This window comes from Erinaceus europaeus, chromosome 5, assembly GCF_950295315.1.
Source record: "Erinaceus europaeus chromosome 5, mEriEur2.1, whole genome shotgun sequence".
NCBI lineage: Eukaryota > Metazoa > Chordata > Mammalia > Eulipotyphla > Erinaceidae > Erinaceus > Erinaceus europaeus.
Genome location: NC_080166.1, coordinates 4,932,511 through 4,955,930, shown reverse-complemented (window position 1 = coordinate 4,955,930; position 23,420 = coordinate 4,932,511). Strand labels below are relative to the sequence as shown.

The 23,420-nt window shown below is 39.9% G+C and overlaps 1 long non-coding RNA gene across 1 annotated transcript in view; it reads left to right on the top strand.

The window, feature by feature from the left end:
* The window catches only part of LOC132538571 (uncharacterized), a 196,555-nt gene that overhangs the window by 145,117 nt on the left and 28,018 nt on the right, over positions 1-23,420 (top strand). The window contains exon 6 of the long non-coding RNA XR_009549908.1: positions 3,869-4,132. This is a non-coding gene — a long non-coding RNA (uncharacterized LOC132538571). The remainder of the gene's footprint in view (positions 1-3,868; positions 4,133-23,420) is intronic.

Sequence of the window (23,420 nt, the reverse complement as noted above, 5' to 3'; positions counted from 1 at the left end):
TGGTTACCATCAGGGTAGTAATTAATTTTGTATCTTAAAAAGGCTTTTCTAAGTCTCTTGGACTAATTGTATTTGTTAGTACTGTTCTGTCCACCCCCCCCCCACCCCATTCCTATTTTGTTGTTCTTTTTAAGAAAATCTTGAAAGTGATTTTTGACCTTAGTTTTTTACTGTTTTGGTCATCAATGTAAACTGCATGAATGATTTTTTAAAACTAATAGGCCTGTTTAGGAGGGTTTGTCTCAGTTGACAAATAAGATAACTGAAGTTTAGAGATGCTAAGTGATTTGCCCTAAGCACTAAAAGTGATATTGCCTAAACACTGAAAGTAGAAATGAGATTAAGCGCAATGTTCTTATGTGTAATTGCCCACATTCAAAGTGGTAAATTAAAGTAGAAAAGCCAATGGAATTCCAATGACTTGCCCTACAAACCATTAAAAGATAATAATCTCTAAACAAACATATAACATCTGAGATTACAAAGACATGCCAAAGTCTCTGCCTTCTGTAGCAAAAAAATATCCTTTAGCCTCTTTCCTGTTTCATATTACAGCACCATGTAATATATGAACATTTTGACAATACATAGCAAAGAGTGATTCAGGACTATGTAAGTGAAACTGCAGGAGAATTTTGGGGTAATCGTACTTCAAACAAAGCAGAGCATGTTAGGCCTGAAGGGAAAAGCTAAAAGATCCTTGAACCAGCACATGTAAAAGAAACAACATGTACATGTAATAACATCAATAACTTTTGTTAAAGTACAACTTACAGTCTTCAGTTGGTCTCAATGACATAATGAATCTGCCAGCATTCCTTCACTTCCTTTTTTTAAGTCCATTTTTTGAGGGGGTTGTTGATGGTTTATAGTGCAGTTGTTGACTATAGGTACAGTTTCTCATCTCCTCTTGAGAAATGTCTGTAAAACGCTTCCACCCTCAGGTCAGGTCCATTTCCACTACCATGCACCTTGACCCAACAGTACTCTTGTACTTCCTGCCATCAAAACATTTTTCCCTTTGTGTTTGATCATCATTGACAGATGGAACTCGTAGGTCTCAGACATCTTTTTTTTTTTTTTAAAGGAAACCATTTCTTGTTCTGGAAGTTTACTAAAACTACAGAATAACTATATATGATGAAGCATCTTGGAAAGTGTTAGTGTTTTATTGGGTGGTTTATGTGGTAAATTTTAATGCAAGCTAAGGAATATTAAAACTAAGATGCAATATTTCTCCAAGAAAAATGATACTTTGGATATATTTAGATAATGTACTCAGAAGTAAAAATACTTTTAAAAGACAGGGGGCAAGCAAATTTTATCTGTGTATTTATTTATTTACCACCAGTGTTATTGCTGGAGTTCTCAGCACCTGCACAACAAAACCACTACTCCTGTAAGCTATTTCTTTTTTTCTCTTCCTGTTCCTCTTTATCTTTCTCCTTTCTTTCATTTATTTTTTCCTTCTTCCTTCCTTCCTTTCTTTCTTTGTTTTGTTTTGCTTCTGAGGTAGACAGAAATTGAGAGAAAACGGATAGAGAGGGAGTGAAAAAGAAACACCTGGAGCGCTGCTGGTGAAACTCCCCCGCCCCGGCAAATGGTGACAGGGGACTTGAACTCAGGTACTTAAGCATGGTCACTTGTGTATTCAACTGAATATTTCACCACCCAGCCATGAGAACAAGATTACTTTTTAAAGCTTTATTATAGTGGATCTGTCAGTAACACATCTATCATTTCAGTGCTACAAAATATAAACTATTCAAAGCATACAAGAAGGAATTGACTGGCTGAAAACTACATTAAAAAGTTAGACATTTCTTATCTCATATATTTTTGAAATGATGTAGTTTTGGCTGGTGATGGATGATGAACATTGTGAGGGCCCAACAGAATAAGTCAACAAAAGTATATTATATATTGTATTTTGGTAGCTGTTGAATTGTAGACTTTGTAGAGATATACAGTGGGGGAGGTGTTGGAACAAACCTTAATAATCAACAAAGCTAAAGAACCAGAAGGCATTGGAGAGGATAAAGAGGAAATAAGGTTTTGGCAGCCACTGGGCAGGACATTCTAGACTGTGTCATGACACCCAAAAAAGGTGACATTGAAAACATTATCTCATAGTTTAACTAAAGGTGCATCCAGGGTCTTCAGAGAATCAGAAGCAATCGGGTGTATGCCTACAGACATGTGAAAGGATATTCATTATAAGAATTTATTCCATGGTAATGGTGGATGGGAAGGCCCACATCCTGCTTTTGCAAGCTGAAAAACCTGGTTTAACCCCAAATATGAGGCCAGTGACCTCAAATCTGGGAAGACACCAGATTAAGTCCTGAAGACCAGAGGACCTGAGAAACCAGCTATATGAGAGTGGACGGGTGAAGAAAAAACAGAATTTGTCCTCTCTCCCTCTCTCTCTGTTTCATTCTATTATTGTGTTTTATGGATTGGACATTTACCTCCTACAATGAAGAGAGAGGGTTATCTTCGCTGCTTTACTTACTCACATGCTTATCTCATGCAAAAATATACTCACAGATACATCTAGAAATCATATTCTGCTGATTGCGCTCCATACATTCTGTCCTTGGAGCCCGATTAATTAGACACATGTAATCAGCAGTCACAATGTCCAAACTGAAATGTAGATTCCCAGGATATGACACAAGGAGAGGTGATATGCTTCCCACCTGGAAGACAGAGAGACCACACACACTAGCAGAAGTTTCTTTGGCAGCTTTCTGGGATATCCAGGGTGCCTGTCGATAGCTGTGGAGACATTTTCTAAAGCAAAGAAGGCATATTCAGTATGAATTTGGGAACAATAATAGTAAAAATTGGTATTTTATGCCTAAGCTTCCAAAAAGTTCTGGAAAAGGAAAGCTGCGTGGATCGTGGTAATGAGATGACAGAGTTTATAAACAGAAGGTAGACTATATTTCCTCCAGTTCATCCAGATGTGCAAATAAGTTCAAGATGACTTCATGTTGTGTTGTTCCTTTATTTCAGTAAAACCCCAAGAATATTGTGGACATTCTTTTTCAACTAATTTCTCAGAGAGAAAAAAAATAATAACTCTATTCACTAAAATTCTTTAGATCATTTTCAGTTCTAAAATATTATTATTTATTGGATTTTTCTTTTTATCTGTACTTTCACACTGAATCACAGTTACTTCTGGCTTTTGTTAGAAGACATCACCCTAAAAGTACAACCATCTTAGAAGGGAGGAGATATTTTTAACAAGCTTTGTTTTTCAATGGGGAATGGACTTTAATTAAAATTATAATTCCCTCCAAGCATGCAATATTTATGCTACTTATTTGTTACATTCTGTAAAATGTCTGCATTTCTGGTGATAAAAATTCCTGCCAAAAAGACCGTCATTTCCTGGAAATGGTTCCTTATGTTTAAAGTAGATGAATTTGGAATAGTTTCCAGAAGAGTCATCATCTAAGCAAAGAACTCTGAGTACTTCAGACGGCAAACCACTGCCTGTAACTGTCTACACTGTTAAAGTAAGATGTAGGGATATGGGTCAAAATAAGCCACATTGACTGTTTACGTAAGATCATGACTCAACCCCGTCTTTCAGTAGGTCTGTATTGACATTTCCTAGAGTAGAGTTGATGGTTGGGTTGGATATGCCAATATTTATTTAAATAACTATTTTTTGAGTCAGCACTCCATAAATAGTTCACCAGTCGTTGTTAATTTTAAACCCAACAGTTACTTGTTTCATTGTTGAAGACTGGACATTCTTAGGGCTCTAAGGTTCAAGAGATGTAAATCCCCATTGTTTCTCCATCTCCCTTCTCAGTGTGGCCTGACCTGCTTCTGTCTCATCCTCTCCCAGATAGAACCTGTATTTCTCCCAGCCCTGGAACCTCTGGGACTTTGCTTGTTGCCTCCATGCTTCTCTTGATCTATGCCATTTGATACGGCATCTACTGGTCTCAACTAAATCAGTGCAACCCATGAAACTCAACATGTTTCACTTCGGACTGTGTCCAGAGACCCAAGGCCTGGGATGTCAACCCTCCAGCTCCAATATGCAGCCACCAAGTTGCAGGTGCTACCATGATGCCAACCTGACTTCCCTGGGAAGACGACCTCGGCAGTGTGTCCAGGAACCTCCCCTCCCTAGAGCCCTGCCCCTACTAAGGAAAGATAGAAATGGTCTGGGGGTAAGAATCAACCTGCCAACACCCAGGACTAGAGGAGAAGCAATTACAAATGCCAGAACTCCCACCTTCTGCAGCCCATAAAGATCTTTGGTCCTTACTCCCAGAGGGACAAAGAGTAGGATAACTTCCTATGGGGGAGGGATAACTCCGGTGGTGGGAATTGAATTGTATGGAACTACCCCTCTTAGCCCACCATCTTGTGAATCATTATTGTCATTAATAAAAAAAAAAAAAAGAGAGAAAAGAAACCCTTACTATCTCTAGACTGAACTACTTTTTGAGTGTTTTCATGGATTTCAACATATCCACTCACAGTACAGTCCTTTAAGTAGTTTTTCTTCTTTTTAATTTTTTTTATTTTTTAATTTTTTTAATAATTTTATTTATAACAAGGAAACACTGACAAGAACCATAGGATAAGAGGGGTACAACCCCACACAATTCCCACCACCAGAATTCCATATCCCAGTAATTTTTCTTCTTAAAAGTGATCTTTTGTGGCCCGTCTGCAAGTGTCTTTCTCTTCCCCCTCTCTTTCTTCTCCTCCTCTTTCAATTTCTCTCTGTCCTATCCAACAACAACATCAATAACAACAATAATAATAACCACAATAGAACAATAAGGACAACAAAAGGGGAAAAAATAAATAAATATTTTAAAAATACTTTAAAATAAATCAAGTAATCTGAGGAGGTTGTTATATATCATAACCTCTGTTATGATATGCAAGTCAGCAGCAGCGAATGCACTAGGGCGTCTCTCACACAAGGCTCTTTCCCTTGTCTCCTGCAAGTAGCCATTGCTGCTAGAGCATTCTAGCTGTAATATAAATTTAATGTTGTTTTTTCTTATTCTAAAATACTTAAAATGTCTTAGGTTTGCCTTTCTGCTTTCTCCTGCCCTGTGCCAACTCTAACTCATCTGAGGTTTGCGTCACAACAGATAAATTCTCATAACCTCTGAAGATGGCTGACTGCATCTGAGCTGTGTGTGTTCACGATGACATCCTTTTTTTTTTTTGTCTTTATGACAACCTTTATTAAAATAATCAAACAAGTAAATGCAGAAAAACTCAAGGCTAAGATCCCACTAAAACTCTAGGTCTTTTTCTATCCTAACTTGAGGCCAGATCCCATAAACCAGTTGTTCCTATGATTCCATCCTGAATCCCCCATGCAAATGACCTCACCAGTGCTTTCTGGTCCCACATCTCTCCAGAGCCCTACTCCACTAGAGAAAGAGAGACACAGGCTGGAGGTGTGGATCAATCTGCCAACACCCATGTCCAGTGGAGAAGCAATTACAAAAACCAGGATTCCCACCTTCTGCACCCCCAAAGAGATTTTTGGTCCATACTCCCCAGAGGGGCAAATTATAGCTGAAGTAATCCAAAGGGATCTGTACCTTCCATGCCACCAGGAAGCTTTTTTTCAACAGGAATCTTGTTTTTATACAACCAATGAAATGGAAGCGCATCGGTGATTGGGTGGGTTCCTGTATACAACCAATGAAATGGAAGCGCATCAGTGATTGGGTGGGTTCCTGAAATCATTCTCGTCCTGTCTTGTTGTGGTCCAAAGTGGTCTCTGATGACATCTTGTGTTTTCTTCAATCACTCTAGATAACACAAGCCCCTTTTCTCAGTCAGACTTTCCAGTCACTGTTCTAGTGTCAAATGTCACCTTCTGTCTTTCTTTCCCCAGATGAGTGTTCACCCCCACTTCCTTCATTCATACCTCTTTGTTCCTTCCATGTATTTCTGTCTTGGGTTATATTCTGTGGGTGCATTTATCTTTCTTCTGCACTCTGTGCAGAAGGGTCTGCACAGATGATCAGTAAGGTCATAAATAGCACTCCGTTTTCTATGTGTGTCAAAACCCATTGGCAATACCCCATTTAGTTACATGTATACTACATAAGTGATACTTAGCTGGCACAGGGACAGAATCTATTCAACGAGACACTACTTGGCCAGGAACACATGGGAGTTGGTATTCTCTGCATCAGGTGATGAAAAAGGGGACTCTCAGTTTGTTCCCTTAGGTCCACCAGTAAGAGAATGATAGCGACTGAAAGCTAAGACACAGGGTCCGCCTCTGAGTTTACACGTAGGTCCTCTCATGCATGCTGAGATGGCTCTTCCCCCAGCTCTGAAAACTGAATAGAGTCTTACAGTTGTTATCCTCGGGAAGGATTCATGATTTGAATCGTCCTGCCAGATCTATAGCAGTCTTCAGGATGTTTGTTAGTGACTTGGAGTAACATTGAACAGAGACAGAAGATTTGAGAAGAGCAGTGTGTGTGTCAGATGCCCTCTTTTTAAAAGGAAGTCAGTCAGGCTGAATTAGGGACCCACTCCACTCCATTCTAATCTCTTAGCTTAAATGCTTCTGTCATTGGTCTGTTTCTAAAGACGGTCACATTCTGAGATTAGGGATTACAACTTCTATATATGAATGGGGGCATAATTTAACTCATACTATGGGAATAAATTTTATAGTTATTAACAGAAACCAAAAACTATCAAATATAAACACACTTAAATGTTGGAATATTTAAGATCTTAAATTAATACTTGGCAAAATGTTCATTTAGACTTACATAGATGTGCTTTGCACATTTTTAGAAATATACATGGGTGGGGCCTGGTGGTGGCGTGCCTGGTAGACCATGCACATTATCATGTGCAAGGACCTAGGTTCAAGCCTCCTGCTCTCTATTTCCAGGGGGGAAGCTTCTTCAACAGTGAAGCAGAGCTACAGATGTCCCTCTCTCTCTCTCTCTCTCTCTCTGCCTCCCCTTTCCTCTCAACCCCTCATCTCTATTCAATAAATAAATAAATGAATTGAATTGAATTAAAAGTGAATAAAAATTACTAAAATATATATGTGAAAGAACTAAGGTCTTCACTATAGCACGTTTGCATTTCAAGTCCAATCTCAGAATCACCTCTCTATCCAGAATTATCAATAATTGTGCATTGTTTTCGGTTCCACCCAGAGCATGAGTGATGAAGCTTTTTTCATCTGTTTGTTTTTGGTAATATAGCACCGTTGTTGTGGAGTGGTTCAGTAAGCAGAGTGCATTCCTTCCATTGCAAAGCCCTTGGCTTAACTGCTGCATTGCATCTGCTAGAATAATGCTGTGTTCTCTCTCATAAAATAAATAAACGAATAAAGAAATCTTTAAAACAAATAGATGTATACGTTCAATGTTACTCCAAGTTACTGACAAGCATCCTGAAGAATAATATGGATTGGGTAGGATGATGAATGCTTCCTTGATGATAGCAATTGTTAGACACTATCCAACTTCACAGGTGTTCAGTGCTGGGGCAAGAGCCAGCTCAGAATCCATGGAGTAGCACTAAGTGTAAAGCCAGATGCAGACCCTGGTGTCTTAGCATTCAGTTGCTATTCTCATCAACTGAAAATGTTAAAGCAACACCGATGAAGTCACCTTACAGTTGCACAGGTTAGAAGCCCAGCAACATTCTACTTTGCAGAAAAGCTGATTGTCCTCCTTTCTCATTTGCTTATTTATTTGCTTATTAGTGAGTAAAGACAGAGAGAAATTGAGACGGAGGGGAGATAGAGAGGCAGGAAAACAGAGAGACACCCACAGCTCTACTTCACCACTTATGAAGCTTTCCCCTTCAGTTGGGGACCAGGGGTTTGAAGCTAAGTCATTTCACACTGTAGTGTGTGTGCTTAAGCAGGTGTGCCACCACCGGGCCACCAAAGCTAATTTCCAATGTGTCTTTCACTTCTGTATATTATCACTCTTTCACATTTCTAAGTGTGTTTACAGTTGAGTACGAGAGGCTCCTTTCTGTGTGGGCTTCAGAATAATTTGTGTAATCTGAATGCTGCTCTGCTGTGTACTGAGCCGAGGGAGAAGACACTAGTCCCAGGAGTATGGAGGTTTGCTCCAGCTAGGAAGAAATTTTGAAAAAAATATTTCAAAACTCTCAATAGTGAGCTTGTGTTACTTCTACATTTTTCTGAATCTGTTACTACTCAGCTTTATGTATGATATCTTGAGTTTTGTTTGTGTTTTTTAATTGCTACTAGGGTTATCCTTGGAACTCTTGGCCTGAAGGAAGAATCCACTACTCCCAGCAGCTATATTCTTTCCTTCCTTCCTCCCTCCCTCCTTTCCTTCCTTCTTTCCTTTTTCCCTTCATTTCTTCATTTCTCTCTCTTTCAACCTTCTTTTTCTTTTCTTTTTGTTCTCTATAAAGATAGAGAGAAATTGAGAGGGAAGGGAGATAGAGAGGGAGAAAGAGACGCACCTATAAAATCACTTCACTACTCATGAAGCAGCCCCACCACCACTGCAGGTGGGAGCTGTGGGCTTGAACCTGGGTCTTTGTGTAGGGTAATGTGCGCACTCTACTGAGTGAACCACTGTCCAGCCTCTCTCACACACACACACACACACACACACACACACACACATATATATATTCTCTTTTGTTGCCCTTGTTTTTACTGATGTTGTTGTTGTTGGATAGGACAGAGAGAAATGGAGAGAGGAGGGGAAGACAGAGAGGGGGAGAGAAAGACAGACACCTGCAGACCTGCTTCACCGCCTGGGAAGCGACTCCCCTGCAGGTGGGGAGCCGGGGGCTTGAACTGGGATCCTTATGCCAGTCCTTGTGCTTTGCGCCACCTGCGCTTAACCCGCTGCGCTACGGCCCGACTCCCCATTATAGATATTTTTAAGACTTATAATTTGAACAGAATAACAGAGATTTCTCATTTGAAAGGTAAATGTTTCTAAGCTTCACAAAAATTTCCCTAGTGAAAGACTCCAAATTAAACCATGTATGAGAGCTGTTGTTTATTCTTTCCCTTTCTGGGTGTATTAGCATACAGATTAGCATGTTGAAGGAGCTGAGGTGATCTTCATTATGGAAGACTAGCTTCCTGTCTAAATCAGTAACAGAGTCTGGAATAAACAAGAGTAAGAGGAATGAAGTTGATGAGACTCTTAGCTCAGGTTCAAAAATTTAAGTGTTACCGGAGCCGGGTGGTAGCGCACCTGGTTGAACACACATGTTGCAATGCACGAGGACCCAGGTTCGAGCCCCCGGCCCCCACCTGCAGGGGGAAAGCTTTGCGAGTGGTGAAGCAGAGTTGCAGGTGTCTCTCTGTCTCTTTCCCTCTCTGTCTCCCCCTTCTCTCGATTTCTGACTGTCTCTATCCAATAAATAAATAAAGATAGTAGTAAGAAAAAAGAGTTGGGGGGGGTCCTCCATTTAAAAAAAAATTCTAAGTGTCACCAAAAAATTCATCTGTTCATACAGAAAATATTTGTCTCCTGGAAGTCATTTGTTTCATTTCTCCTCCATTTTTTTACTTGATAGAGACAGAAAAGGAATGGAGAGGGAGAGAGAGAGAGAGAGAGAGAGAAGGCCTTATAGTAATGCTCCATTGCTCTTGAATCTTCCTTACCGTACATGGGGATCAGGGACTTCAACCCAGGTCTCTGGTTATAGTAACTGGCCCTCTACTTAGCATGCCACCACCTGGCCCTTTGGAGAAACAATTTTTAAAAATCAAGCCTAGTGGGAGAGGAGAGGAGAGGAGAGGAGAGGAGAGGAGAGGAGAGGAGAGGAGAGGAGAGGAGAGGAGAGGAGAGGAGGGGAGGGGAGGGGAGGGGAGGGGAGGGGAGGGGAGGGGAGGGGAGGGGAGGGGAGGGGAGGGGAGGAGAGGAGAGGAGAGGGGAGGGGAGGGGAGGGGAGGGGAGGGGAGGGGAGGGGAGGACATTTAAGAAAAAAGGTGTGTGTGTGTGTGTGTGTGTGTGTGTGTTTCTATTAATAAGAGCTGGCATAGAGTTTTATAATATACTCTGCTTCAAACAGAAATGGCTTCACTATCCAGCACTTTGATTTCATTTAAGGTTTTGGAATTTGTGAAATGGGGATCATTTTATCTGTTGGAAGGATGCCTTGCCTATGACGCTCGCTCAAATATTCACCACGACTGGTAGCAGGCAGCTGCTAATAGTGTCTAGTCAAGTTGGGAATCAGACCTCGTGATGCCAAACTCAGTCCTCTGTTATGTGAAGATCAAGACACTTTTTATAGACACACTCTGAAGATTTCCCTAGCTCTGACCGCTAATGAAATGAATCTCAGAGCAAAATGTGACCTTAATTTTGGTTTCACTTCCTGGGAAGAAAATTAAAATAGTGAAACAACAAGAGAGACACCTCTTGTTAAGCTTGTATCCAGCCAGTGTGGAGTTGCTGTGGCTTCCTGGGGACTAAATGTTTTGACTGTCACCTCTAGGTCCAAAAATTAAAGGTGGCTTTTATTGTGCGTGTTTATAATCTCAGGAAAGATGGTGGTTAAAGGTAGACACAGATTTTGAACTGTCACTAATGAATAGCTTTCTCTTGGCCAAAATGAAGATGATCAAGTTGGCATAGTACACAAATGGCTACCTATCTCCTCTCTTTCTTCTTTCTCTCTCCCTCGATTTCTCTGTCTCTCCCTCTCAATTTCTGTCTTATCAAATAAAAATAAATAACTGAAAGGCCACTGGATACATTTTGTAGGCACCAAACCCCAGAGATAACTCTGGTAGCAAAAAAAAAAAAAAAGAAAAGAAAGAAAGAAAGAAAGAAAAGAAAAAGAAATAGAAAAAGAGGAATAAACAAAAACAATCAATAACAACAATAAAAAAACACCACCACAAATCCAAAGCTTCTCTCAGTGTGGTGGGAACTGTATTTGAACCTGGGTTACCAGTGTGTCAAAGAGGAAACCTTCCCAGGAGAGCTATTTTGTAGGTTCCAGACATGAGTTTTTATAGTTAGGTTAAGCCTGGTGTAAATGTTTTAACATTGAATGTCAGGTTGTCTTTAGATGCCATGTTCTCAGTTAAACCATCCTAAAAAGCTTTCACTTCACTTATTCTTTGTAATCTGAACCCTAATCTGTTAGACCCCACCATGTTTTCACTCCACACTTCAACAACAACTGTATTCCGAGCACAGGCTACAGAAAAAAGCTGAACTATTGAAATTATAGGGAAATTCAAAGGGAAAGTAAATCTGGAAAAAGAAAATGGTTCTTTAGAAATAAGGTTAGCAGTATGGAGAATGAAAAACGACTCCTTATGTCCTGGTGTCTTTAAGGAACAGAGTACATAGCCCCGGAAAATCTTGAATTAACCTGTTCCAAGTTAGAGTTTCTGTGTTATAATATTATCACTTGGATTTGAAGAGAAGACAGGACCTGTTCTTCTGGTATGGGAGATCAGCTGGCAGCATGCCCCTTCAGTAAGGGATTGTAGGAAGCGTAATGTTCTCTGCCAATTTACATAGGGTCTTAATGCTATACAGAAACTTTCTATAAGCTAAGATATTTGACACCTTGACTTAAGCCATCATGCAGTCAGTTCAGCTTCTGCTCCCAAGTGTTAAGAAGTCATGTCTCCAAGTGATTCTTAGTTTAGCTCTAGTTCATTGTAGGTCACAAAAGCTCACAGGGCTGACTATAGAGCTTCCACTTATGCAAAGGAAGGAAGAAAAAACATGATGCTAATAAAATTGCTATAGAAAATTGAAAACAAATGCAGCAGGTCAAAATGGTTTTTCCTATGCTTGTCTTTCTAGGCACTCGAACTCTGATGTAGATAAAGACAGAACACCACTCTGGTAATTAGAACCAGGGTCCACAGCTAATCAGGGAAACACACCAAGAAGAATAGAACAGAGACTTCATCTTCAGAGGTATCTGTGTATTCAGAGAGGAAGAGCTTGACATTAGTTTTAAGTTGAAGTAAACAGAAGTCTGTAGAGGAAGGGAATACTAACAGGTCCAGTGAAAACCTTTGATCAGATTTCACTAAGTTACCTCATGGAGAAACAGGCTACAATTTGCAATTGAACCAAGAGTTCCTCTCTTCAGAGTGGGTCAAGAAAGCACCTATTGTATAATTTAAATCACAGAAAGTACTCAATATCTAAGTTTTCATACCTTTAGAATGACATGTAAGTAGTCTTCCTTTACTTATTAAAAGGCTCACAGGGACTTTAAGTAAGATTCTTCTTATGAAATCTGTCAAGTTCCTGTGAAGAAAAACAAGTCATTGTTAACATGAACACTTTTTGTTGCTAATCTCTTTTATAAGGTAATTTCTGAAAAAGCCTTCTACCCCCAGGCTATTAGATAGAGAATGTTGCCTATTTTTTCTAAGCAATGTTAAATGATGCAAAGCAAAGTCAAGCTACACATATTAATTAAATCAGTGATTCATTCACAGATTAGTTTAGGCAGAAAAACCTGACACATTTACTAAGAAAGTGATTGATGTTGGGATAGTGGACTTGACAGATGTGAGTTTCTACTAGGAAATAAAAATTACTTCTAATAATAATCCAGACAAGCACAATGGTCTTTACTAGTTTCCAATAAAACATTAGAAGAAGGAGAAGAAGAAAAAGAGGAAGAAGAAAGAAGGAAAGAAAGAAAGAGAAAGAGAGAGAAGTAAAGAAAGAGAAGAATAGAAAAGGAAAAGAGAAACTTTTTTTTTTCTTCACACATTTTAAATGTGGACAAACCAAATGGAGTGCTTTCGGTTTCAAAAGAATGGGACTTTTCTTAGTGCCCAATTAGCTTTCTTTTTTTAAGTCAGGGGTATCTGCTCAGAGTCAGGCCACCTCTTCAAAGCAGGCCCAGCAAACTCACATTATACAAGGACATATTCAGTAGGCAGAGTTTCCAAACACGTCAGGTCATATTTCCTTTTGAGGTATAGGAAATGGAGGGAAGTCAGAAAGTGCAGGTTATCCCACAGGGCAACAAACAAGTCTGTCAATTACTCCCCCGGGTAGTTCAACACAGTTGAAGGAGTCCACCCATGTAATTCTTAGTGACACATGCATTTGTTTCACTTGACTTAAGGACCTAGCTGAAATAGTCACTAAGCTATATGGTCTGAGTAACCTCCTTTATTTGCGTTTTCATCAGGAGAGATTCACATAGTGTCTCTAGTCTGTTTTTATAATCAGTCCGTTTGAAGTTCATACTTAAAAAAAATGTAGGTATAGCAGACCTTTACCCTTTAGGTAAAAAGAGTTGTATTAAGATAATAATGCAAATATTTTAACTTTGTTTCAATGACTAACTCCAGGTAGAGTGTCACATGATTCAGAAATCAGGAAAAGGAATAGATTTACTTGCTTCTTTATAATGTGTTTTGGAGTTGGCAATAATAAGCAACTAATTTTCAAAACTTGTGAGTTTATTTTTTATTTTTATTTTTTTTAGAAATAGATATTCTATTCGAGCTAGGTACTCTAAATATTGTCAAGCCATATGTGATAGATGTGTTCCAGAGAGCTATGAACAAATAGAAACCCTGTACAGGGAATCACATCAAATGTTGTAAGGGGTCTCAGGGAATTAAAGTTGATTTTAAAAACTAACTGATATATACTTAACTAAACTTATATCAAATAAAACCTCCATACTTTTCGAACAGTTTTATTTGTATCTGGCTTCTAAATATCAAATTGAGACGTACTCAAATGATACACAAAGTTGAGTTCTATTTATGCACTTAGTCATACGTTATTTGTCAACTACAAGCCCACTTGTATGTTATTCAGTAAAATAAAAGCTTGTTATAGTTCTCCTGAAGTGACTTCATTTGTCTCATGATGTCATGCTAATTGAATTAGTTTCCTACAGCTGCTGTAATAAATTACCATCAACATAGGAGGCTTAAACACCACCCACTAATGACCTCATTGTTACATGGGTCAGAAAACTGGGCTGGCTCCCGGGCTCCACTCCTCTGGATCCCACCGCGATGTCTTCAAGTTGTCAGTTTAGGCTCTCCTTTGAGAGGTTCTGAAAAGAATCTCTTTCCAAGCTCCTTCAGCTTTCTGGCCAACTTGAGTTCTCCCAGGTGTGGAACTAACATCTTGTTTTTCTGCTGGCTGTCTGCTAGGGGCCACCCTCAGCTACAAGAGGCCTCTCTCCAATTCTTGCAGTCTTGCAGACGGCCCCTTCGATTCAACAGCCAGAAACCGGCTCCTTCTCGCCCTTGGAAACTTTCTGACTTTCCCCTAGACACATCTCTTTGACTGTCTTCATCTTCTATTTAAAAATATATAAAAAAATAAAAAGATGTTTCTATTCATTTCACAAATAAATGTGTGTGTGTGTGTGTGAGAGAGAGAGAGAGAGAGAGAGAGAGAGAGAGAGAGAGACCGAGACCTATTACACTGGCACACACAATGCTGAGACTCAAACCTGGGACCACATGCCTGCAAGTTCAAAACCACACCACTGCACACCCCTCCCTCCACCCCCAGCTGATGCTTCTACAGACTCTTATAAATGACTGAGATGACCAGGTAATCCAGTTTAGGCTCTTTATCATAGTCTTGTGATTAGTATAACCTGAACTACATCATCAAAGTCTGTTTTCTTAGCCGTATTTAGATTTTGAGTCAGTTACCAGTGGACGGGAATCTTGGGAAGTAGAAGTCTGTTACTACTCTGCCTCCACCATGCTAACTAATGGTTCATCAGTGTGGTTTACTTATAGCAGTAGTACATATCTTTTATCTCTCTCTCTCTCTCTCTCTCTCATTTTTCCTTCCTTCATCCTTCCATCCTTCCTTCCTTCCCTTATTCCATCCTTCCTTCCTTCCCTTATTCCTTCCTTCCTTCCTTCCTCCCTTTCTTTCTTTCTTTCTTTCCTTTACATTAGCTGGGTTTTGAAGCTCTGAGATATTTTCAGATAGAGATACAGAGAGGGGCCAGGTGGTGGCGCACCTGGTTGAGTGCACATACTATGATTCACAAGGGCTCAAGTTTAAGTCCCTGGTCCCCATTTGCTTGGGATGGGGGTGAGGATTCAAGTGGTAAAGCGTGGCTACAGGTGTCTAACTTTCTTCTTCCCTATCTCCTCCAACCTCACTATTTCTGGATATCCCTATCTAATAAATAAAGGTAATTTTTAAAAATGAAATAAAAAGATATAGAGAAAGAGGGAGAGACACCACAGCACTGACACATCCCCACGTCAGAGCACTCCCAGGTGATGTGCCAAGAGCTCAAGCCTGGCTTGTCCATATGGAAAAATGGTCTTCCCTTTCCAGCAATCAAAAGTAATGGCTAAGAAAATAAACTTTGTGCCATGGACTTATTAAGAAATTTCAATTAACTATTGCAATTAAACACCTTGAATTTATAGAATACAGAGGGAAAAGTAGACTAAAATTGTAGAATGAAGAGAGAAAACATACCAACACCAAATGTTATAAATATTTGCGTTTAATAATGGCAGGATTTTAAAATAAACTTTTGGTTTTGATTCACATTGCACCATGGCCATTTGTAGTCATTGAAGGTGAACATGTGTTTGTCACTTGAGGACAATTACTCAATATCTAGCCTCATAACTGAGTTTTGCAAAAAAAAAAAAAAAGTATGCCCTGGTGTCTGAAAAGTTAATTGAAGGGAACACTCATACTGTGGATTTCTTGTCTGATTTAGAGTCTTTCTTACTTAGGTGGAAATATTAAAAACAAGTTGGTATCACGTTTAGTAGATGGAACAAGCTATATCGACTATTGGGATTAAGTCTATCTGAATTTTAATTTGTGAGCTAGTTAAAAGTCTATATATAATTTCTTTTGCTTCAGACCAAGTTCCTTAACCAGAGAGAACCATTCCTAAAGGGCTGAGCAAGGTATGGGAAACTCGTCTTGAAGACAGAGTTGGAATATTCAGTAGCATGCCACATTTGTCTTTCAGAAATAAAACCAATCCTTCCAGAATATATTTCTAGGTAAAATAATCCAGAAGACCTAGCCAGATTTCTCTGTTCACCTGTAATTAAGTTAAGGAAGTAAACTTCTTTGTTGCCCAGCATGGAAAGGAGCAGCACTATGCTTGAATAATGTCGATGTGGAAGAGCTGCTATGATGACTCTTAGGGTTATGGTTGGGACCCAGCTCTGTGGCTTCATACCTCTGCCATGCCATTGCTCCCCGCAGACGTTCATATTCCTTTTAGTTTCAGACATACCAGTAGAAAGAGGCAAATAGAAACACATAACATGACTCCATCTTTTTTTTTTTTTTTTTTTGTCTCCAGGCTTATCACTGGGACTAGGTACCTGTACTACAAATCCATTACTCCTGGAGGCCATTTTCCCCGTTTTGTTGCCTTTGTTGTAGTTATTGTTGTCATAGCTGTTGTTGTTGGATAGGACAGAGAGAAATGGAGAGAGGAGGGGAAGACAGAGAGGGGGAGAGAAAGAGAGACACCTGCAGACCTGCTTCACTGCTTGTGAAGCGACTCCCCTGCAAGTGGGGAGCTGGGGGCTTGAGACTCTATCATTCTTTTTTTTTTTTAATTTTTTATTTAAGAAAGGATTAGTGAACAAAAATATAAGGTAGAAGGGGTACAACTCCACACAATTCCCACCACCCAATCCCCATAACCCACCCCCTCCCATGGTAGCTTTCCCATTCTCTAGCCCTCTGGGAGCATGGACCCAGGGTCATTGTGGGTTGCAGAAGGTAGAAGGTCTGGCTTCTGTAATTGCTTCCCCGCTGAACATGGGCGTTGACTGGTCGGTCCATACTCCCAGTCTGCCTCTCTCTTTCCCTAGTAAGGTGGGTCTCTGGGGAAGCTGAGCTCCAGGACACATTGGTGGGGTCTTCAATCCAGGGAAGCCTGGCCAGCATCCTGGTGGCATCTGGAACCTGGTGATTGAAAAGAGAGTTAACATATGAGGCCAAACAATTTGTTGAGCAATCATGGATGCCAAGCTTGGAATAGTGGAGAGGAAGTGTTAGGGGGGTACTCACTGCAAACTCTAGTGTACTTCTGCTTTCAGGTATATATTTTGCAGTAGTTTATGGATACGTGTGCACATAAGCTCTCTCTCTCAGAAACTGGTGTATATCTAGATTATGGGATTTTGTTAGAAGGTGAACTACCTGAGATGAAATTAGAGTGTACTATAAAAGGAAAGGTCTCACCCGAGTAATGAAGTTGAAGGGTTGTCATTCCACACGTGAAGTCTCTGGATACAGTCTGAGGTGAAGCATATTGAGGTGGCAATCGTTGTGTTGGTTAAGTTGTGATCGGCGGATGCAATATTATTTGGTTTGGATTGGGAGATGCATACGGGAAAGTCGGCCCTATCCAAGGGTTCCGGGACTGCTTCCCTCCAACACTTCCTCTGCACTATTCCAGCCTTTAGGTCCATGACTGGTCAACAACTTGTTTGGCTTTGTATGTTAACTCTCTTGTCAACCACCAGGTTCCAGATGCTAGCATGATGCCAACCAGACTTCCCTGCACAGACAACCCCACCAATGTGTCTTAGAGCTCCACTTCTCCAGAGCCCCGCCCCACTAGGGAAAGAGAGAGACAGGCTGGGAGGATGGATCCACCTGTCAACACCCATGTTCAGCGGGGAAGCAATTCCAGAAGCCAGACCTTCCACCTTCTGCATCCCACAGTGACCCTGGGTCCATGCTCCCAGAGGGATAAAGAATAGGAAAGCTGTCAGGGGAGGGGAGGGGAGACGGAGCTCTGGTGGTGGGAATTGTGCGAAGTTGTACCCCTCTTATCCTATGGTCTTGTCAGTGTTTCCTTTTTATGAATAAAAAATTAAAAAAACAAAACTTCGCTGGTGCCATGGATGGTGTTTCCGTGTGGTGCTAGAACTTGAACCTCAGCCCTGGTAAGCTACCTTACAGACCTCCCCCCTCCCCCTTGTTTTTGTTCTCATGTTCATGTTTCAGTTGCTCAATCCTAAACATTCTTGTGCTTTGTAAAGCCTTATTCACTAACAATCTTATTTTCTATGCAAATAGTATTACCCCAAAACAAGATCATTTTTGTCTATTTCTTTCATATGCTTAATTTTCCCCCAATCTCTTCTGTTTCTCACCTTAATGGAAATGCTTTTTAAGTTTCACCAGGAAATGTGGCTTGTTCTTGACACCTTTTATAAGGCTAACAAAATCTGCTTAGTACTCTGAACTGTTATGAATTTATTTAACAGGTAATTGTTTGATTTTTTTGAAGTTATGATCTAAGGCTAGATAATCTGATAATTTTTCTGATAATCTTTGTATTGAGTTATGTTGATAGATTTCTATAATATATAATCATTTATTCTGAGGCTATATACATTTATCATACAGGTAGTGTTATTACTGAATATATGTGTTAACATACAGTGATATTTAATGAAATTTTAGTTAGGGTTTTTCTTAAATAAAATTAGCTAATAATTTTGCCTGGATTGAAAATAGGGTTCTTTTGCTAGATTCATCTATAATTCTCATATCACTCTTCTTTTTTAATTTTTTTATCATCTTTATTTTATTTGATAGACAGCCAGAAATCAAGAGGGAAGGGGGTGATAGAGAGGGAGAGAGACAGAGAAACACCTGCAACACTGCTTCACAACTTGCAAAGCTTTCCCCCCTTGCAGGTGGGGACCAAGGGCTTGAACCTGGGTCTTTATGCACTGTGATGTGTGCACTAAACTAGGTACGCCACCACCTGGCCCCTCATATCACTCTTCTTATAAGACAAAATGTATATAAAGGCGAAATTCCATTCTTTGAGATTTTACCAAAAAATACTCAGAATATCATTTGGTATTGGCAGCCACAGAATTGAAAGGGTTTTTTTTTTTTCCTTAGTAATAGTCAATCCATATTTGGGAGAAATACTGCAGCTCTGTCTTCTCCTCCTCCTCCTCCTCCTCCTCCTCCTCCTCCTCTTCTCCTCTTCCTCCTCCTCCTCTTCCTTCTCCTCCTTCTCCTCCTCCTCTTCCTTCTCCTCTTTCTCCTTCTTCTTCCTCTTTTAGAATTTGTTTATTTATTCATGAGAAAGATAAGAGAGTAAGAAAGAACCAGACATCGTCTGGTACATGTGCTGCTGGGGATCAAACTCAGGATCTCATACTTGAGAGTCCAATGCTTTATTCATTACTACGCCACCTCCCGGACCATGTTTGTTTGGTTTTTTTGTTTTGTTGTTTTTTGGATTTTTGTTTGTTTTGTTTTTTCATTTTCTTTTCTTTTCTTCTGATTCAATTCTCTGAGGTTATTTTGTTCATTGAGATGTGTTAGATATGTTTGCCAGTGTTGTGAATGCACATATTTTTAAAAATGGTTTCTATCATCTAGCTTTTCACATGCATAAATATAAAGCTGTGTGTAAAATTCTCTATAAATTTTTCCTTCATATATGCAACTCATTATATTCTTTTTAAAAGCTTTATTTGTTTATTTAGTTATCTTTGTCATCAAGGTTATTGTCAGAGCTCAGTGCCACACAAAAAATATCCCCCTAGCTGTGATTCTCATCCCCCTCCCTTTTTTTTTTTTTTTTTAGGACAGAGAGAAATTAAAAGGGGAAAGAGGGATAGAGAAGGACAAGAGAGACACCTTAAGACTGCTTCAGCTCTCATAAAGCTTCCCCCCTGTGAGTGGGGGCTGGAGGCTCGAACCTGGGTCTTTAAGCATAGTGCCAAGTATGCTAAATTGGGTGCTTCACATCCTGGCCCTTATTGATTGATGGATTGATTGATTGATTAGATAAAAATGGAGAGAAATCAAGAAGGAAAGAAGAGATGGGGGGGGAGAGAGAGATACCAGCAGCCTCCCTTCACCACTCATTAACCTTCCTTCCTGCAGATGGAAACTGGAAAGACTGAGCCCAAGTCCTTGTCATTGTCACATGGATGAAGAACCAGGTTCTCCACCACCCAACTCACCTTCCGCCCGCGCCCCCATTTTACTCTTGCTATTATTTGTTCTACCTGGTGTGCAGCCTCTGGCCCCTTGTTAGTGTGTTTTCAAGTTTGTTCATTGTCTGCTGTGTTGCAGGGGAGTGAGAGGGGACAGGAAAGCTTCCCTCCAAGTTCCCTTGCAAAGGTTTTAGATCTGCCTCTCCTCTACATGGACAAGTCAGGAGAGACAGCCAGGTTTCAGAACAATGAGCTTTAGTTGAGAGAAAGTAAGAATAGGGAAAGAGAGGAAAGTGCACACCACAGAGGCAAAGGGTGGTGAAAGGGTCCCTGGTCTTCCTGGTTTTACAGTTCTTTCTGGAGATGCTAGCGGTCCTGGGGTGGTGTCCTCCAGCCTTGTGTTCAGGCGCTCACATCTGCTGCAGCTGCATCTCATGACCTTTGAGGTCAGGTCTGGACGGAGCGCTCACCGGTAGCTGGTGTAGGAAACCCTTTTGGCTTCCTCTTCCTGGCTAGTTGCAGGGTTCTGGGGTAGGGGGTGCCTTCTCTAAGCAGACCCCTAACAAGAGTTCACCCCTCTTGTGTTCTTTTTTGATAATATTTATTTTAGTTTATAGTGTTGATTCATCGTGGTTTCTAATTCCTAAGGAAAAAAATTAAGGTAGTAATTTTGTTCTTTTTTTTTTAAGATTTTATTTATCAATGAGAAAGATAGGAGGAGATGGGGAAAAGAACCAGACATTGCTCTGGTACACGTGCTGCTGAGGACTGAACTCTGGACCTCATGCTTGAGAGCCCAGTGCTTTATTTGTGCTGCCTCCCAGAACATGTCATTTTATTCTAAATTGATATTTGTTGCAATGATTTTCTTTGTATTGCACACTAGTAAAATTGTTTTTTGTGGAAAAGGGGCCAACAATTGTTTCCCCAACATTTAAAAAGTTTGTTATGTGGGGTCGGCAGTAGCGCAGTAGGTTAAGCACACATGGCTCGAAGCACAAGAATCCAAGTTCGAGCCCCCGGCTCCCCACCTGCAGGGGAGTCGCTTCCCAGGCGGTGAAGCAGGTCTGCAGGTGTCTGTCTTTCTCTCCCCCCTCTCTGTCTTCCCCTCCTCTCTCCATTTCTCTCTGTCCTATCCATCAACATTGACAGCAATGCCAACAATAACAACAAGGGCAACAAGAATGGGGAAAAAAATGGCCTCCAGGAGCAGTGAGTGGATTTGTAGTGCTGGCACCAAGCCCCAGCAATAACCCTGGAGGCAGAAAAAAAAAAGTTTGTCATGCATTATTTCAACAAAGAATTAAGAGAGCATGATTTTTCAGAGATTTTAAATTTTATTTGGGAACATTGAAAACATTCACGTGTTAGGACATGAAGGAGAGAAAGGAAGAGAGAGAGAGAGGGAGGGGGGAGGAAGAGGGAGAAAGAGAGAGAGAGAGAGAGAGAGAGAGAGAGAGAGAGTTAATACTTACATGATGACCTGGACAGAGTGAGAGAAGCCCACAGGTCTCCCTTTTAATACCCAAGGCTTGCCTCTTCCTAGCCAAGCCACACCTATCACTCCTCCAGGAACCTCCTGTCCCTCAACAAAATGCCCATTTTTAATTTTCCAAATTCAGGAGAAATTTTGTACTATCTCTTCACTGTTAGTATTGAATAGTGGAGCAGTATGTTCAGAAAATGTTATCTGTAGAATTCTATCATGTCAAAACTTCAGACTTCCTGATGCAGTGTCCCCTTTGATGTCTAAGTATGCTGATCAATTTTGAAATGCACGTATTTCAAGGGAATTGTCAGTTTCATCTAGGTTTTCAAATATATAAACATAATATATATATATTTCTTGTGTGTGTTTTCAACCAGTGTGTGCTCTGTTTGGGTCCTAAAAATATCCATGTCATTATATTAGCTCCAAGTTGTACTCGCTATATCATTGAACTACTCATTGCTGTCAGTGTTTCTTATCTGCCAACTCTATTAAGTGACAGTTTCCTGGAAAAATTATTAAGATTGCCTAATCTCTGTGAGCCTGTCAAATTGTATATGACATAGTTCCAAATGTTGTTGTTAAGTCCGTGAATGCCTGTAGTGATTACATCCTCTTGATTAACTATTTATGTAAGAAAGCTCCCCCCCATGTCCTTTGGTTATTGTTGTTGTTTTTTCCACATTCCATTTGTTTTGCTTGATATCAATGTCAGCTTTTTAAAAATTAGTATCTAAAGTGTGATCCAAAGATTCCCAGGGCTCAGAGGTTCTGTGAGGGCAAAACTGGTTTGCTCATAACACTAGAATTTTCTTTGTTTTTCTCACTCTCAGTGTCTCACAAGTAACTGTCATTTTCCAGAGATTACATGACATGCGATATGACAGCATATTAAATCTAGACACAGAAATGAGAATCGAGCTGTGCTATAGTAAGTGAGACACTGGAGATTTTCAAACCAGAAATTTATGTTTGGGAAAATAGAGTCCTCTTTCAAAAAACCTATATGCCAACACATACTCGGATTACTATTATTTTCAAATGCAATGATAAATATTCCCATCACTTCCCTTCACTTTCTGTTTTAATTTCAGTAAGGTTAAAGCTAATAAGATACAAACCATGTAAACAAAAGCTTGTTTTGGTTCTTGGTAAATTTTAAGTGTGTAAACAGAAACAAGACCAAGTATAGTCATCCAAATGCTGCAAAAATGTCTTTCCTTGTTAAATTTCTGTTCAGGCATTTATGCATTGATTTATGTAAGTTGTTTAGAACTTTTCAGCTGTTTTCGTTTTTAAAATTCAATTTACCTTTAGCTAGTGAGTTTACTCTGAGATGTATAAATATATATGCACATATATTATTTCTGCATTTAACTTACTCCACTAGCTTACATTGTTCTGCACAGATCATTCTGTTGCCCTTATTCAGAATTTCATTATTTCCATCTAATTAACCACACTTCCCTCCACCAATCTAGTTCTTTTTCTACCAGCCAATATCTACAGATACTAATTATCATATATATTCTTTTTTAAATTTTTAAAACTTATACTTATTTATTTATTGGATAGAGACAGCCAGAAATTGAGGGGAGACAGGGAGAGAGACACCTGTAGCCCTGCTTCACCACTTGCAAAGCTTTCCCCCTGTAGGTGGGGACTGGGGGCTTGAACCTGGGTCCCTATACACTATAACATTTGTACTCAACCAGATGTGCCATCACCCAGGCCCCTACATACACTTCTAAAAGTACATACTAAAAATTTCCAACATTTCCTTTTCAAAGGTGTGGAGAATTTTTGCACTAGTTTACTTAGCTATACCAGCTGCTACCCCACTAGCCCCAGCAATTACATTCATCATTTTGACATAAACTGTGACAAGTAGAATTTTCAGCATGTGTTCTGTCTGTGAGCCTTTTCAAAAGCAATGGAAATTTTACCTTAATATAAACTCAAATATCTGTTTTT